This window comes from Anolis sagrei, chromosome 2 (genome assembly GCF_037176765.1).
Source record: "Anolis sagrei isolate rAnoSag1 chromosome 2, rAnoSag1.mat, whole genome shotgun sequence".
NCBI lineage: Eukaryota > Metazoa > Chordata > Lepidosauria > Squamata > Dactyloidae > Anolis > Anolis sagrei.
The window spans coordinates 272,995,833-273,009,538 of NC_090022.1; positions in this window are offsets into that span (position 1 = coordinate 272,995,833).

Here is a 13,706-nt window from a genome sequence, read left to right on the forward strand (position 1 = left end):
TGTCATGCTGCAGGAAAACATTTCCCTTTTCTTTTCGGACACTTGTTAGCCATCGTTTCAAAGTTCGCAGTGTTGTGATATAATCCTCTGAAGTTATTGTTGTTCAAGGAAATCAACATGGATAACACCATCTGTATCCCAGAACCCTGATTCCATGATTTTTTCAGGGGAAGGCTGTGTCTTGAATTTCTTTTTCTGGGGTGAGTCTTTGTGTCAATATTCCATAGACTGATGCTTCATCTCCAGGTTGTAATGGTGTACCCACATTTTGTCTCCTGTCACGACTGAATGGAGAAAGTCGTCACCTTCATTCTCGTGATGCGAGAGGCGTTCCTGGCAAATTTCAAGTCTGTGCCCTTTCATTTCAGGTGCCAGCATCCTGGGTAATCATTGTGCACAGATCTTCCGATAGCCAAGCAAAGCAATAATATGACCTACACATTCTTGTGAAATGGCAATTATGCTTGAAATTTCTCTCTGAGTGATACGACGATTGTCCTGAATCAATCTGTCAACCTTTTGCTTGTGAAACTCGGTGGTTGCTGTCACAGGATGTCCAACTCTTTGTCACGCAGGTCAGATATTCCCACCTCAACATCTTTAAATTTACTCGCCCAACGATGCACAGTACTCACATCAACACGATAGTCATAAACAGCTTCATTCTCTGATGATTCTCCTTTGGGGTGACACCTTCTGCTGTCAAGAATTCAATGACTGCACATTGCTTAAGTCGCATTGACTTAAGCTGGGTTCCATACTTCGCATTTTAACAACACAACTGTTCAATGCCAAGGCTTCCTTCCTGTCGAAATGGAACTATAGAGGAGAATCTACTGAACAAGCCAGTACCTGCCACATACCTGTACTGCCATCTGTTGAGGAGTTATGAAGGCGGAGGCATTACTTTTCATTCAACCCTCGTATATCGGTAACAATTGGGTGCCAAAAACATACATCCAATAAAATAAACATATACATTAAAAGCAACCACTAAACCATATCAACATTAAAACCATTAATCTAAATCTTGAAATTTCTCAAGTTGCTCCCAAAAAATCCTTAACAGTGTTGATTTGTCTTGCATAGGTCACTGATGCTACATGGAAACACACAGTTCTCTCTTTAAAAAAACCCCTGAAAAATATGTATTGAGTAGTTCTGCCTTTTAATTGCAATCTGTAAGCATTTTTCCATCCTTATTCAACAGTGGCGCCGCTGTCCCCTTGTCTTTCTCTTGCTTCAATTGTATCAGGAAAACCTTTCTGTTCTTTATTTCCTTCAAACTGATAAGAACAGCATGCCCTGCAGGATCTTGAAGGAGGAAGAGTTTTGGAAAGTGTGCAAGAGGTTGCAGACCAGCATACACATGAATATGTCCCTCTTACATGTGTATTCAAAGTATGTCATTAAATGGGATTTCCAGTTATTAGGTAATTTCTTCTCAACTCATTCCTTCTTCCTGTTTAGTGTTAAACTTAAGGGGATAGACCATAAAGGTTAACGGAAGGCAGATAATTCTGTAGGAGAAACATTTTCTGCCATCATCAGCATCCATCGTCAAGACAGTTCCAGTACTTACTGTATTTCAATTGAAACAGGTTTGCTATTTAAATATTTATTTTACTTCAAACATTTATATCCTGTCCTTCTCACCCCGGGGACCTGGGAGACGGACGGCCCTCAGGGTGGCTTATAACTGGCAACTAATAGATGCCTAACAAATAGTAGCAATAAAATCATAATTAAACATTACATAAAAACAAATTATAAACATCAATTTAAAAGATTAAACAAATCCAAGTCCGGAGTCATAATCCAAGATCTGTCCATTGTCAATCACATAAATTGTTTGCGTTGTTATTGCTGCATCTGCTGCTCAAATGCTTGGTCCCACAACCATGATTTAAGCTTTTCCCTAAAGGATAGGAGAGAGGGGGCCAACCTAATTTCATTGGGGAGTGTGATCCACAGATGGGGTGCCACCACTGAGAAGGCTCTGTCTCTCGTCCCCACCAATTGCACTTGAGAGTGGCGGGATCAAGAGCAGGGCCTCCCCCAACGATCTTAAACTCTGAGGTGGATCATAGAGGGAGATACATTCAGACAAGCAAGCTGGGCCAGAACCATGTAGGGCCTTATAGGCCAAAGCCAGCAATTTAAATTGGCAGCCAGTGGGGTGGTAAATTCCCTGTACACCACTCTGGTGAGCAATCTGGCTGCCCATTGGACTAATTGAAGCTTCTGAACAGTCTTAAAGGCAACTCCATGTAAAGTGCATTGCAGTAATCTATTTGGGATGTAACAAGAGCATGGACCACTGTGGCCAAGGTACGGGTGCAACTGGCACACATGTTTCAATTGTGCAAATACTCCCCTGGCCACTGCCGATACCTAGGGATCCAAGCTCAGCCATGAATGCAAGATCACTTCCAACCTGCGAACCTGTGTCTTCAGGGGGAGTGTAACCCCATCCAACACAGGCTGTAAACCCTATGTCCTGTTCGGCCTTTTGACCGACCAGAAAGACCTCTGTCTTGTCTGGATTCAATTTCAATTTGTTAGCCCTCATCCAGACCAACACAGCTGCCAAGCACCGGTTCAAGGTCTGAACAGCCTCCTTAGTAGCACATAGGAAGGAGTGACCAAGAATGCATTTGGTCTTCCATATCCATGAGTTCTGAATTCACAGATTCAAGCAACCATGGTGTGAAAATATCAGGGAGATGGAATCCAGTACTCGTTTGTCACCATTTTCAATCAGGGACAGTATTTTATTGTATTGTTCTATAGAATTGAATTTGAATATCCACAGATTTTGGTAGTCATGTATGTCCTGGAACCAAACTCCAATGGACACCAAGGATTACATACAGTACATACAAGCATTTCTGGTTTACTTGTATTTGTCCCAATACTGTTCTCAACAAATTATAGTGTCTTATTCCATATGCAATAGTCAAATGAATCTTTCTTCAGCATATGTCCAAAATCTAGTACTTTTCCAAGTGGAAAGTAGGCCACATGGGAGATAAAAGCAAGCTGGAAAGGGTTAACCCAGTCATGGGCAAACTTCAGCCCTCCAGGTGTTTGGACATCAACTCCCACAATTCCTAACAGCTTAAGCCGCTGATGGGGAAAAGGAAGGGGCCTGAGCCTGTGAGGAATTGTGGGAGTTTAAGTCCAAAACACCTGGAGGGCCAAAGTTCAATGCCCACCAAACCCTTCTGTTGGTTGTGGGAGTTCTGTGTGTCAAGTTTGGTCCAATTCCATCACGGTGGAGTTCAGAATGCTGTTTGATTTTAGGTGAACTATAAATCCCAGCAACTACAACTCCCAAATAGCAAACTCAACCTCCCCCCGCAACCCCACCAGTATTCAAATTTGGGCGTATTGGGTATTTGTGCCAAATTTGGTCCAGTGAATGGAAATACATTGTGCATATCAGATATTTACAGTACAATTCATAACAGTAGCAAAATTACAGTTATGAGGTAGCAATGAAAATAATTTTATGGTTGGGGGTCACCACAACATGAGGAACTGTATTAAGGGATCGAGGCTTAGGAAGGTTGGGAACCACTGGTGTATAGTAAGAACACTTTTCCTCTTTAATTCAGCTGTTCATGATTAAAGTTCCAGCTCAATTCATAACATGTTTTTAATTGGTTAATTCTTATCACTGTGCATCAGGCACCCTACTTTTTCCTTTGTTATGTCACCCAAAAATGCAACAAATTCTGTCTAACTATGTTACATGTAACTTGTTACATCCAGACTCTCTCTGTATTCCGCACTGCACCTCAATCGTTTGCTGGCAATGAAGTTGGGCAATTTAAGTGGAATTGAAGGAAATCCTATTCTGTTTTGTTTGTCCCCAGGGGATGGTGATTGCATTCATTCATGAAATCCTAATAAATCCTTTTGGCTGGCTTTGCAACTGAACTATTCTGGTATTTTCTCCAAAGACCTTCATCAAAACAAACATACTTTGAGGAAACTATATAGTTGTTCCACCCTTTGCATTTGTGGGATTTAATTAATATGCTTTCTATAGGAATTTCTAAGTCCTCCAGCATGAGTCTATGTGGGAGGACCTAGAGATTCTAGAGAGATGTTTTCTTGCATTAAAAATCATATTCCCCCTCCATTTCCATAGGGATATTGAGCCCCTAGCCTAGCATGAAAGTAGAGTTTAAAGCCTCCCCTCTCAATACATGCCTAGTTCATATATCATTTACCTGCAGCAAGTGGAAGGATAGGTCAAAGGTGACATACGCTGACCTTTTCCAGACAGGAACACCTGACTGCCTCTTTTTAGAATGATGTCATTTGGTTTCTTTGAAGTCAGATAATGACTAATTCAGGCCTTTTTGTCAGCAGCAGGTTTGTGCAAGCATTTTCAGATTGCCAAAGATTTGCATCGCTCTTCCGGAGAAGACTTATTCATGGCTGTGTCATGTGCCACGGAGGTGGTGGGTATTGAATAGCAAGAGTGTTGTGAATTACAGCTGAAATACAGCTCAGAATTTCTGATTTCATATTGCAAAGCATCTTCTCTTAAAGGAGGGAAATGAAGAAAATACTTGAGGAGAATGCAAGAATCATGTTGAAAATTGGACACGTCAAAATGGGGAAAAAATATGCAGGGAATCATCACAATTTCCATTCCTTTTTGCAAAATACAATAAGGAAGTCTGGGTAAAGCCACCATAGAACCCTACAAAAACTCATAGGACAGAATGTCTACATTTCTTCCTGTGACAGGAAAGGAAGGGAAGGCCAGTAGCAGCGCAATTTTGATGACGTGGACAGAGACAGGAAATGCTACTATTAATTCTGCAGCAGTAGTTTTGCCTGGGAGTAGATTTTCCCCAAACCCTGACCTATCTAGACAGGAGCTGGAGAGTCCTTGGCAGAGAGTTAAGCTTACAGTCCTTTCTTCCAATGGTCTAAAACAGTCGTTCCCAACTTTGGTGTTTCACGTGTTTTGGACTCCAGCTCTCAGAATTTCTGGCAGTCGATAAAGCTGGCTGGAGCTTCTGGAAGTTGAAATTCCAAACACATGGAGGAGCAAGTGCCAGCACATCTCAGAAAAGCTTTAGTCTGGAGCTAGGGATCCATCAGTGTGGAATGTTGATTGAGATTCCTCTGGCAGAAATTCTGATTGGCTCCAGAAAGCCTTGCAAGATCAACAATTGAGACATAAAAAGGTATGTAGGTACTTTCAGGTGCTACATGGTTTATATTTGACTTTCTTTTTAATGACTTCAGATTGCACAATGTTTGTGTTCCTGAAGAGGGAAGCAAAGATATAGTTATGCCATTGGGACCCTTGCACATGTTGAGCCATCAGAAATTCCCAATGTGTCTTGATACATAACACATCTCAACGGACAACACATCCCTATGCACAATGTTGTGCATTGTTGTGCATTGTCACAATTTGCTAGTGAGGTTGTGCTTTGTGTCAATGCCATGTGGCCTACCATACTACGTACAGATGGATGTGTATCTAAAATATTTCTGTCATGAACTGTCCAAGTTTTCTTACTTGTGGAACTGACTATTCAGGCAGATCAACAACAAAGACAGAATGCAGTCCAACATTTTATTCTATCTAGATCCTTAAGGCAGTAGAGACCTACATACACATGTATTTAGAGGCAGATGCTCTTGAATCCAAGGTCTTATACTCAGGTAAGTGGGTATAGGATTGTAGCCTTGATTATGTTCTCCTAGGATCAAAGTTATATGCACCATCATTAGGAGTCAAATTTTCCTTTGACACATATTCAACTGAGCAATTTATTGCTTTTTCATTTATATACCTTTTCTTCAGAAATATAATCTGAAAGTCACAGTTCCAGGCTTGTAATGGCTTTGCAAACTTGTTTACATTCCTCACCATAACTTGGATGCTTCTTTCATTAAACAAGCACAGTGTACTTTATCTAAGGAGCACTCATGGAGAAATAAAAGGATTATGGGAGTTAGAATAGCAGTCAAAACAAAGGGTGCAAAGGAACAAGGGAAGACATAAGGTGGATCACAAAGCTTGGGAAAATTAATTTTGGGGGACTGCAACTCTAAGAATACTTCTTCCAACCAACAAGAGCTCAAGTCATATCTGCTGGGGGATTATGGAAATTGTGATCCAAGAAAGTAACTTTATGAACCTCTAGTAGATCTGCTCTCTTCCAGGGATAGGTACCTATCAAGGACCCATTATAGCTGACCTCCCACCTTTCACAATGGAAGGCACTGGAAATCCACTTCTAGTTTTGGAAAGACTAAGGCTTTTCTGAGATGTGCTGGCACTTGCTCCTCCATGTGTTTGGAATTTCATTCTCTTTGACAAAGATGCCTGTGGCATTAAATTAAAACAATGTGTGATACACTGAATCGGATATTTAATATCAAAGTAGCTTTCTGTAATGTTCAACCAGTGCAGGGTAGTGGCTTGCACATTGAATTTCACCTCAGAAGATCAGGATTTGAATCTCTGCTCAGCCATGATTTGGGGCAATCTGTAGCAGGCCATTGGATAGAGAGAAGTGGCAATGATATTTTCCTCAATGAGCCAGGGACCAGCATGATATTTATAAACATTAGCTACAATTATTTATTTCTGTTCTTGAAACATGCTAGTGACCAACAGTCATCCCTAGCATTTTGATGGAATATAGAAGTTTGTCTTGTTCACAATTAAGTGTGTTTGTAAAGTGCATCCTGCTTTCTTTTTCTCCAAAGGGTTAATCTCCATGAAAACAATAGGAAAAATGAGAATAAAGACACCCACGGTACAGATTCTTATGAATATTCAGATTAGCAAAAGTCAGCCATTCAGTGCTATGTCAAAATTCAACTCACACATTAAGCAAGAGATCAAAAAGTGTTGAACAACATGGAACAACACAGAATATGTTGAACAACATATTGTTTTGGTGTACCAGATTCAGGGGATTCAGCAGCGGTCTTTATTAGGTTCTTGTGGGTTTTTTCGGGCTATAGAGCCATGTTCTAGAGGCATTTCTCCTGACGTTTCGCCTGCATCTATGGCAAGCATCCTCAGAGGTGTGAGGTCTTTATTGTCAGTGGATAAAAAGGGTATCAGCAAGCACTCTAAAGTAGTGACATAACACAATGGAAAATACAAGGCATTTTTATTCACTTTGACAGCTATTCAGAACACCCATACCAGCTCCTGATTGGCTGGGAAATGGTCCAGCTAGGATCCACACTCCTGTTGGCTGAAGACTCTGTGGAGCGGCTTCTGTGATTGGCTCCTGCTGGTGGCAGGAAATGCAATAAACTGTCATTAGTTGATTTGAAGTGTCACTCCATTTAATGGTCCATCCCTGAAAGGGGTCCAATCGAAAGTCATGTGGTGTGGCAATATGATGGGCTTAATGATTGAGCCTGGGTGAACACAATAGGGTGAGTCCAGTGTACACAACAAGCAATTACAGGTGGCAGCCAGGAGAATGGGAGAAATCAGCCTGAAGCCTGGGTGTCGAGCCCTAGGCAGGGATAATCCAGATTTTGTCAATGACAACAACAGGACCAGGAGATTTCTCAATGAGAGCAGGAAGCATTTTGGCACACATTGAGTGGCTTCCCCTCCATCCCCCAACTCATTGTAAAAAGGATTGTGGAGATTTATTTGGGTGCAACCGGGTAACATTCCTAAGGTGATTTCATGACAAGGTTAAAGAAAGGCAAAACGAGCAACCCGCTGGGTCTCGCGGAGCTGCAGTTATTATTTCATATAATTTGTGGGGTCCAATTTATCAATAACACCAGCACTATTTAGAAAGAAAATAAATACCTTGTAAAAGCTTAACAAAGCATTCTAAGTAAGCAAGAATGTAATTAATGACAGGACGAAGGCATTGCTCCTCCAATATGGACTGCAACTCCCAGCAATCTTCCAGATAGATAAAATAGATAGATGGATAGATTAGATAGAGATAGTAGGTAGATAGATTGATCAGGAGGGCTGCTGGGAGTTGCAGTCCAAGAATAGGTAGAGAAGGAAGAAAGGGGAGAAAGGAGAAGGGAAATAAAAGGGGGAAGGAAGGGAAGAGGAAGAGAAGGAAGGAAGGAAGGAGAATGAAAGAAAAAAGGGAAGGAAGGAAAGGGGGAGGGATGGAACGAGAGAAAGAAAGGTGGAGAAAAAGAGGGAGGGAAGGTTGGCTACAGCAATGCAAGGCGAGTACAGCTAGTGCCACATAAAAAGAAAACAGTTTCAATTATCAACCCACAGAAGAGTCCAGCTGAAGTTCTTTTGGCAGACAGTCCAAATGGTTGAGCACCATTAGAAGTAGTCTTGCTCTGGTAGTCTTGCTCTGTTCTATGATTTTCCTATCATCCTATGCTGCTCTTCTTAATGTAGTAGTTATAAATCACTTTGCTCAGCCCAGTTTACTCATTCAGCACTTGCAACGCTTCATCGAATAATCACTGGCTACATTTCCAGAGCAGAGGTTGATTCTGTAAAGAATACTGCAGAAGAAATTCAAGCAGCTCTGTGGTTCTGTGCGGTGGCCAACATGATGTCATTTCTGCTAAGGACAACAATGAGAGCTTAGAAAAATGCTTGACAGGGTGGTGGCAGCCCAGACACCGGCGGTTGGAGAGGGAGGCCTGGAGAGCTGCTGAAAGATCACTAGAAAGAAGATCTCATTTAAATTAATCCCATAAAAGTACCCCTGCATTTTAGCCTACGTTACATTAAAGGAGTGAATTAGCATTTAAAGGTGAATTCTTTTTCTTTTCCTGGAATCTGGCCATTTTCATGGACAATGTGGAATGTATGACAGTAGAAATATTTGGACCGGTGTTGCTATATACCAGAGCTTTCCAAACTGTGTGTCGCCACACTTTGTGTGTCAGCTGTAGTGTGTAGCTGTGTTGCATAAACGTAACGAGAAATCTTTTGAGCTATGTGAAATAAGCAATAAATCATATATATTTAAAAATATAAATGAAAGATATTCATGAGATATGTTGTGTCCCCATACATTAAATTATTACAATTTATATATGTGTCCATATGTCTTATAAGGGTTTGATATAACATCGGTAAAACTGAATAACTGTGTTGCAAAATGATGCATGTCTAAAAAGCGTGTCACCAACATGAAATGTTTGGAAAGCTCTGCTGTATACAGTCAGCCCTCTGTATCTGCGAGTTTTAAACCTACTGATTCAACCATCAATGGTTTGAAAATATTTGAAAAACTTCTCAAACTTCCAATATCTTGATTCTGCCATTTTATGGAATGGACAGCATTTTACTATGTTATTGTACATAATGAAACTTCAGCATCCACAGATTTTGATATCCTGGAACCAAATCCCAGCCGCTACTGTATTCTTTAAGGGACAGAAGGGGTGGGGACCAGGCTAGAATAGGCACAAGGAAAGTGATGGCATTAAGCCTTTGTCCCAATCATAGTCCCACATAGAATCATACACACACATACTTCGGATGCACACATGCACACATCTGTTCTTCAAGATGGGAAGAAAGCTCACTTTCGTGCTAAAAGGAGATGTCCTGACTCCAATCAGAACTGTGGTAAACACAAAGATTGAAAGTTACTTTATCTTCATTCTCACAATATCTCCAGTGCAGTTCAAAGGATCTACAGTATATGAGTTGCTCTGTTTGTTTGTTTTTATTTGGGCTATATCTAAATTGCATGAAGATAGCAGTTTGAAACCATTTTAACAGCAATGGCTCCCTTGTATGGAAAGCTGGGATTTGTACTTTGAGGTTCTTATGATTCTCTAGTGCAACTCCTTGAAATAAAACTGCAATGAGTCCAAACTCATGAGCAAAGTAGGGTTTAAATTCAGGGGGGAAAAGAGAGATAGTCTGTCTCACAGATAAATTTACATACTATCCTTAGATTGTATTATTGGCTGGAATTCTGTTTATCAGTTATAATGCTGTAAATTCCTTCATAATGGCCCTTCAAATTCTTCTTCTTTTTTTGATTAACTGACTTCTATCTCCATATTGACTAATGATTGAGCAAAGGTATGGGAAATCTCGAAGTATTTCAGTGTCTTCATCTACAAGTTATGCAAATCGTAGGATCTCATCACATGGATAAAGTCTCATGGAGAGATTCACCACACTCTATGGTGAATTGGTGGGGCAGCAGGGCAATCTCAGCACCCTGTACCCCACTTTGCCCGCAGCTCACGCTTCCTTATCCCATGTGGGGAAGCGTCGCTGCACGTCTCCCCTACCCCTGCGCTGGCTATGTGGTTGTCCATGGAACACGGGAAGCTTCCTGTGTTCCAAAGGAAGCATCCTGACATGCTGTCAGGATGACTCCTCCATGGCGTCCTGCTGGAAGTCACTATACATAGAGTGATGGGCAGCGTGGAGCTCCGAGGAGGAAGCGTCCTGACGGCATCCTAAGATGCTAAAATCACTTCTTGTGATGAGGTGGTAATACTAATAATAAATTCCTGGGTTAAATACATGCTTAGAGGTACTATCTTGTTCTGCAATTTTAATTTCTAGTTGGTTCACTTGAGTTATTGTCCTGTAGGTAGACACAGAGCAACGATACTATCCTCAGGGACCTTCGTAGGGTTCCAACATTTCCCGGAGGAGGCCTGTCATTTACTCATTTCATATTTAAGATTTAAGTAAAAGCTGGATGTGGGAGGACGAGCTGAATAATGCATCTTTACCTATGTTTGTGAATGCTCTACAAACATAGAAAAGAGGAGGAATGAGCAACATTGGCTCCAGGATTTGGCAGTCAGCTTAGATCTTCTAGACTGACCATGTCTTATATAAATGCCAAAAATGCAGATTTTTACCTTTTGCTGGCCAAGAGTCTAAGCATTGCCCTATATAGTACATTATAGTAAATAGAACACTGTATGGTGCATATTTATCAATGTAGAATTGCAACGATGCCACAACAATCCTCTGTTTTCCTTCATCCTAGTATTTTAAAGTTGTTGACTATCTTCATTTGGTCATGCATGATGATTCACTGTGGCAACAGACTTCCTCTCCTTCAGCCACTCTAGAGTTCCAGGAATCATATGCAGACTGCATAGCTGTGGCTGCAATACACAAACACTTTAGAACCGGAGCAACCATCCAACCCAAAATAAGAAGTGCCCAGGGATTAAGTGCTTTTTAAAAATCTGTTCCTCACGCCACTGAGCTAGTTAACTGGATCAGACAGGAAGGATTCCCAGGTTTGAAATAATAAACAAAGTATTACCAGAAGTTAGACAGATAAAAGTTATACAGATAAAGGTGCTACTGTGAAGAAATATAAGAAATTTTGTTATACCAGTTTCCAAGTGATTAGAAAGGGAGAGGAAAAAGCAAATAGTGATGTCAGGGGAAACTGAAGTACTAATCCTGAGCACAACTAGACTTTTTAAATAACCAGTCACTTCAGCAGAATTTCAGGTGAATGTCTACCTATGTGGGATTGCACATATCAAGATATAATTGAAAATTTCCTTTTTAAAAAGTTCATCATCTATTTATCTGTGCCAGGGTTTATCAAGCCCACCCACTGACCTGGGCAACACTCAGCATACTCATGAAGCAGAAGACCACAGTATCCTGTTAATCAGTTATGATGTCATAAATTAGACTTACACTTCTGCAACTATTTTTCATTCACATGGTCATAAATGCTGCCTAAACCCACCTTAAAACCCAGTCAACCATCCTGAGCTGTTAGAGTTCTGTGGAGTTGCCAAGCAGAGCACTGAAGCATGGTGATGAATTCCTCCTAATTAGTGAGCAGTGGTTAAAGAAGTAGAAACAGAAACCCCAATGTGGTTGCGTTGCAACTCATGTTGCACTGCTGCTTGCTGTTGGCAATAGGTTGGTCATGAGATCCTGTAGCAACCCTTTCGCCAGCATCACAGACCTCCCTCCCTCAGGATAGTTGTCTGGCAGTTCAGGTGGATTTTAGGGTTTGAATTAAACAGTGTAATATAGTAGCTTTGATGTAGAACTTCAGCCAACATTTTTATGTAAGCCAAGTTATAAGAAAATTAAATCTAGAAACAACACACAATAACATCTAAGGAAATTCCATACCCCGGATCTGACACTGGTAGTTTTCATGACACATGGGGACTTCTAGTAAGAATAGGAATGTTTTTGGAGGGGTGGGTTGTAGTTAACCAGGCTAAGCTTCTTACTAAGCAAAGTCAAGGAATATTCCAGAGTATCCACAACTTTACATCCACCTGGACAGTTGGATGGGGTCCATTTTGCTCTGATCCATTGTTACATGCGTACAGCCGACAAGACCTTTTCCCTGTGTTGTTGAGTACAGAACATGGATCACCTGTCTATCACTACCTCCACTTCTCCTCAGGTACATAGTTCCTGGCTATTGCACCTCCTGAAGTCTGAATAGGATGCCTGCACAATCAACAAAGATGGCGGGATTGCTCTAAACCAGTCATGGGCAAACTTTGGCCCTCAAGGTGTTTTGAACTTCAACTTCCAGAAAACCCAGCCAGCTTACTGGCTGTTAGGAATTGTGGGAGTTGAAGACCAAAACACATGGAGGGCCAAAGTTTGCCCATGCCTGCTTTAAACACTCCTTATGAACCAGGCAGGCACCCCATTGTGGCTTCAGCAGACACAAGAATGGTGGCCAAGCACTCAAATTGAGTGACAAGGCAACACGGATGACAAGAGGACAGGAAGTGGTAGAACCAGCTCTGGGAAAGAGTAAAAAACATGTCCTCTATTTAGTATATATTTTTTTCAAATAATTTAAAAACCATAGTTGTAAAAAAAAAAAAACCACACACACACTCGTGATTTGAAGAATAACTGCATATCAAAACCTGGTTCCCCTTGCCTTGCTATACATTATCCATAATCCAATTAGATGATTTTAAAAAGCTTGAATGATTTTTTTTTGTTTGGTAACATGCAGTCACACTTTTTCAGGCATAAGTATTGTATTGGGCTGGCTTGTTCAGCTGCTCTCATTTTTTCCCTTTGGTTCCTCGACATCTCCCTGTCCCATAACTCACAAACACGGATTAAAGCTTGATAGTATTGTGCATCCCACAGGAAAACTACATGATAGTTTCTGCATATAAAGACAGGGGCCTGTAAATCAAGTTTAATGGGGGACGGGGAGAAGCTGATGTATTTGTTCTTACTTCTTACTGTTATTAAAATTGCATAAAACTTGAAAAATTCCTTCCAATCTTTGACAGTGCAGTAATTAAAACACATCACATGTTACATGGTAAATGAGCAAACTGTGAGGGATTAGGTGAACATATTGGCTCCCCAGGGAGCGTACCACACTGCACTCTCAACTGTAAATATTATTCATGGAATGAAATAGCGGTATCCTTTCCAACTATAGAGATATTGGTCAGAATTCAGTATGAAACTTGCATCTACATAAGTGGAAACTGAGCAGTTTCACAAGATTCAGCAAAGTTCTACTGTGATGTTACTACATAGAAAAGTCAATGGAGTGAATGGCTGTTGTGTACTGGGACCAATGCTCAATAGACACCAATGTGAATCAGGCACTCCCGATGCCCATTGGATACCAGTTAGGGAGTGCTGATGTCCAGCAGTATAGCACAGTAATCCAATCTAGAGGTGACCAAGGCATGGACCACCCCGGCCAGATCAGCCTTCGCGAGGTATGGTCGCA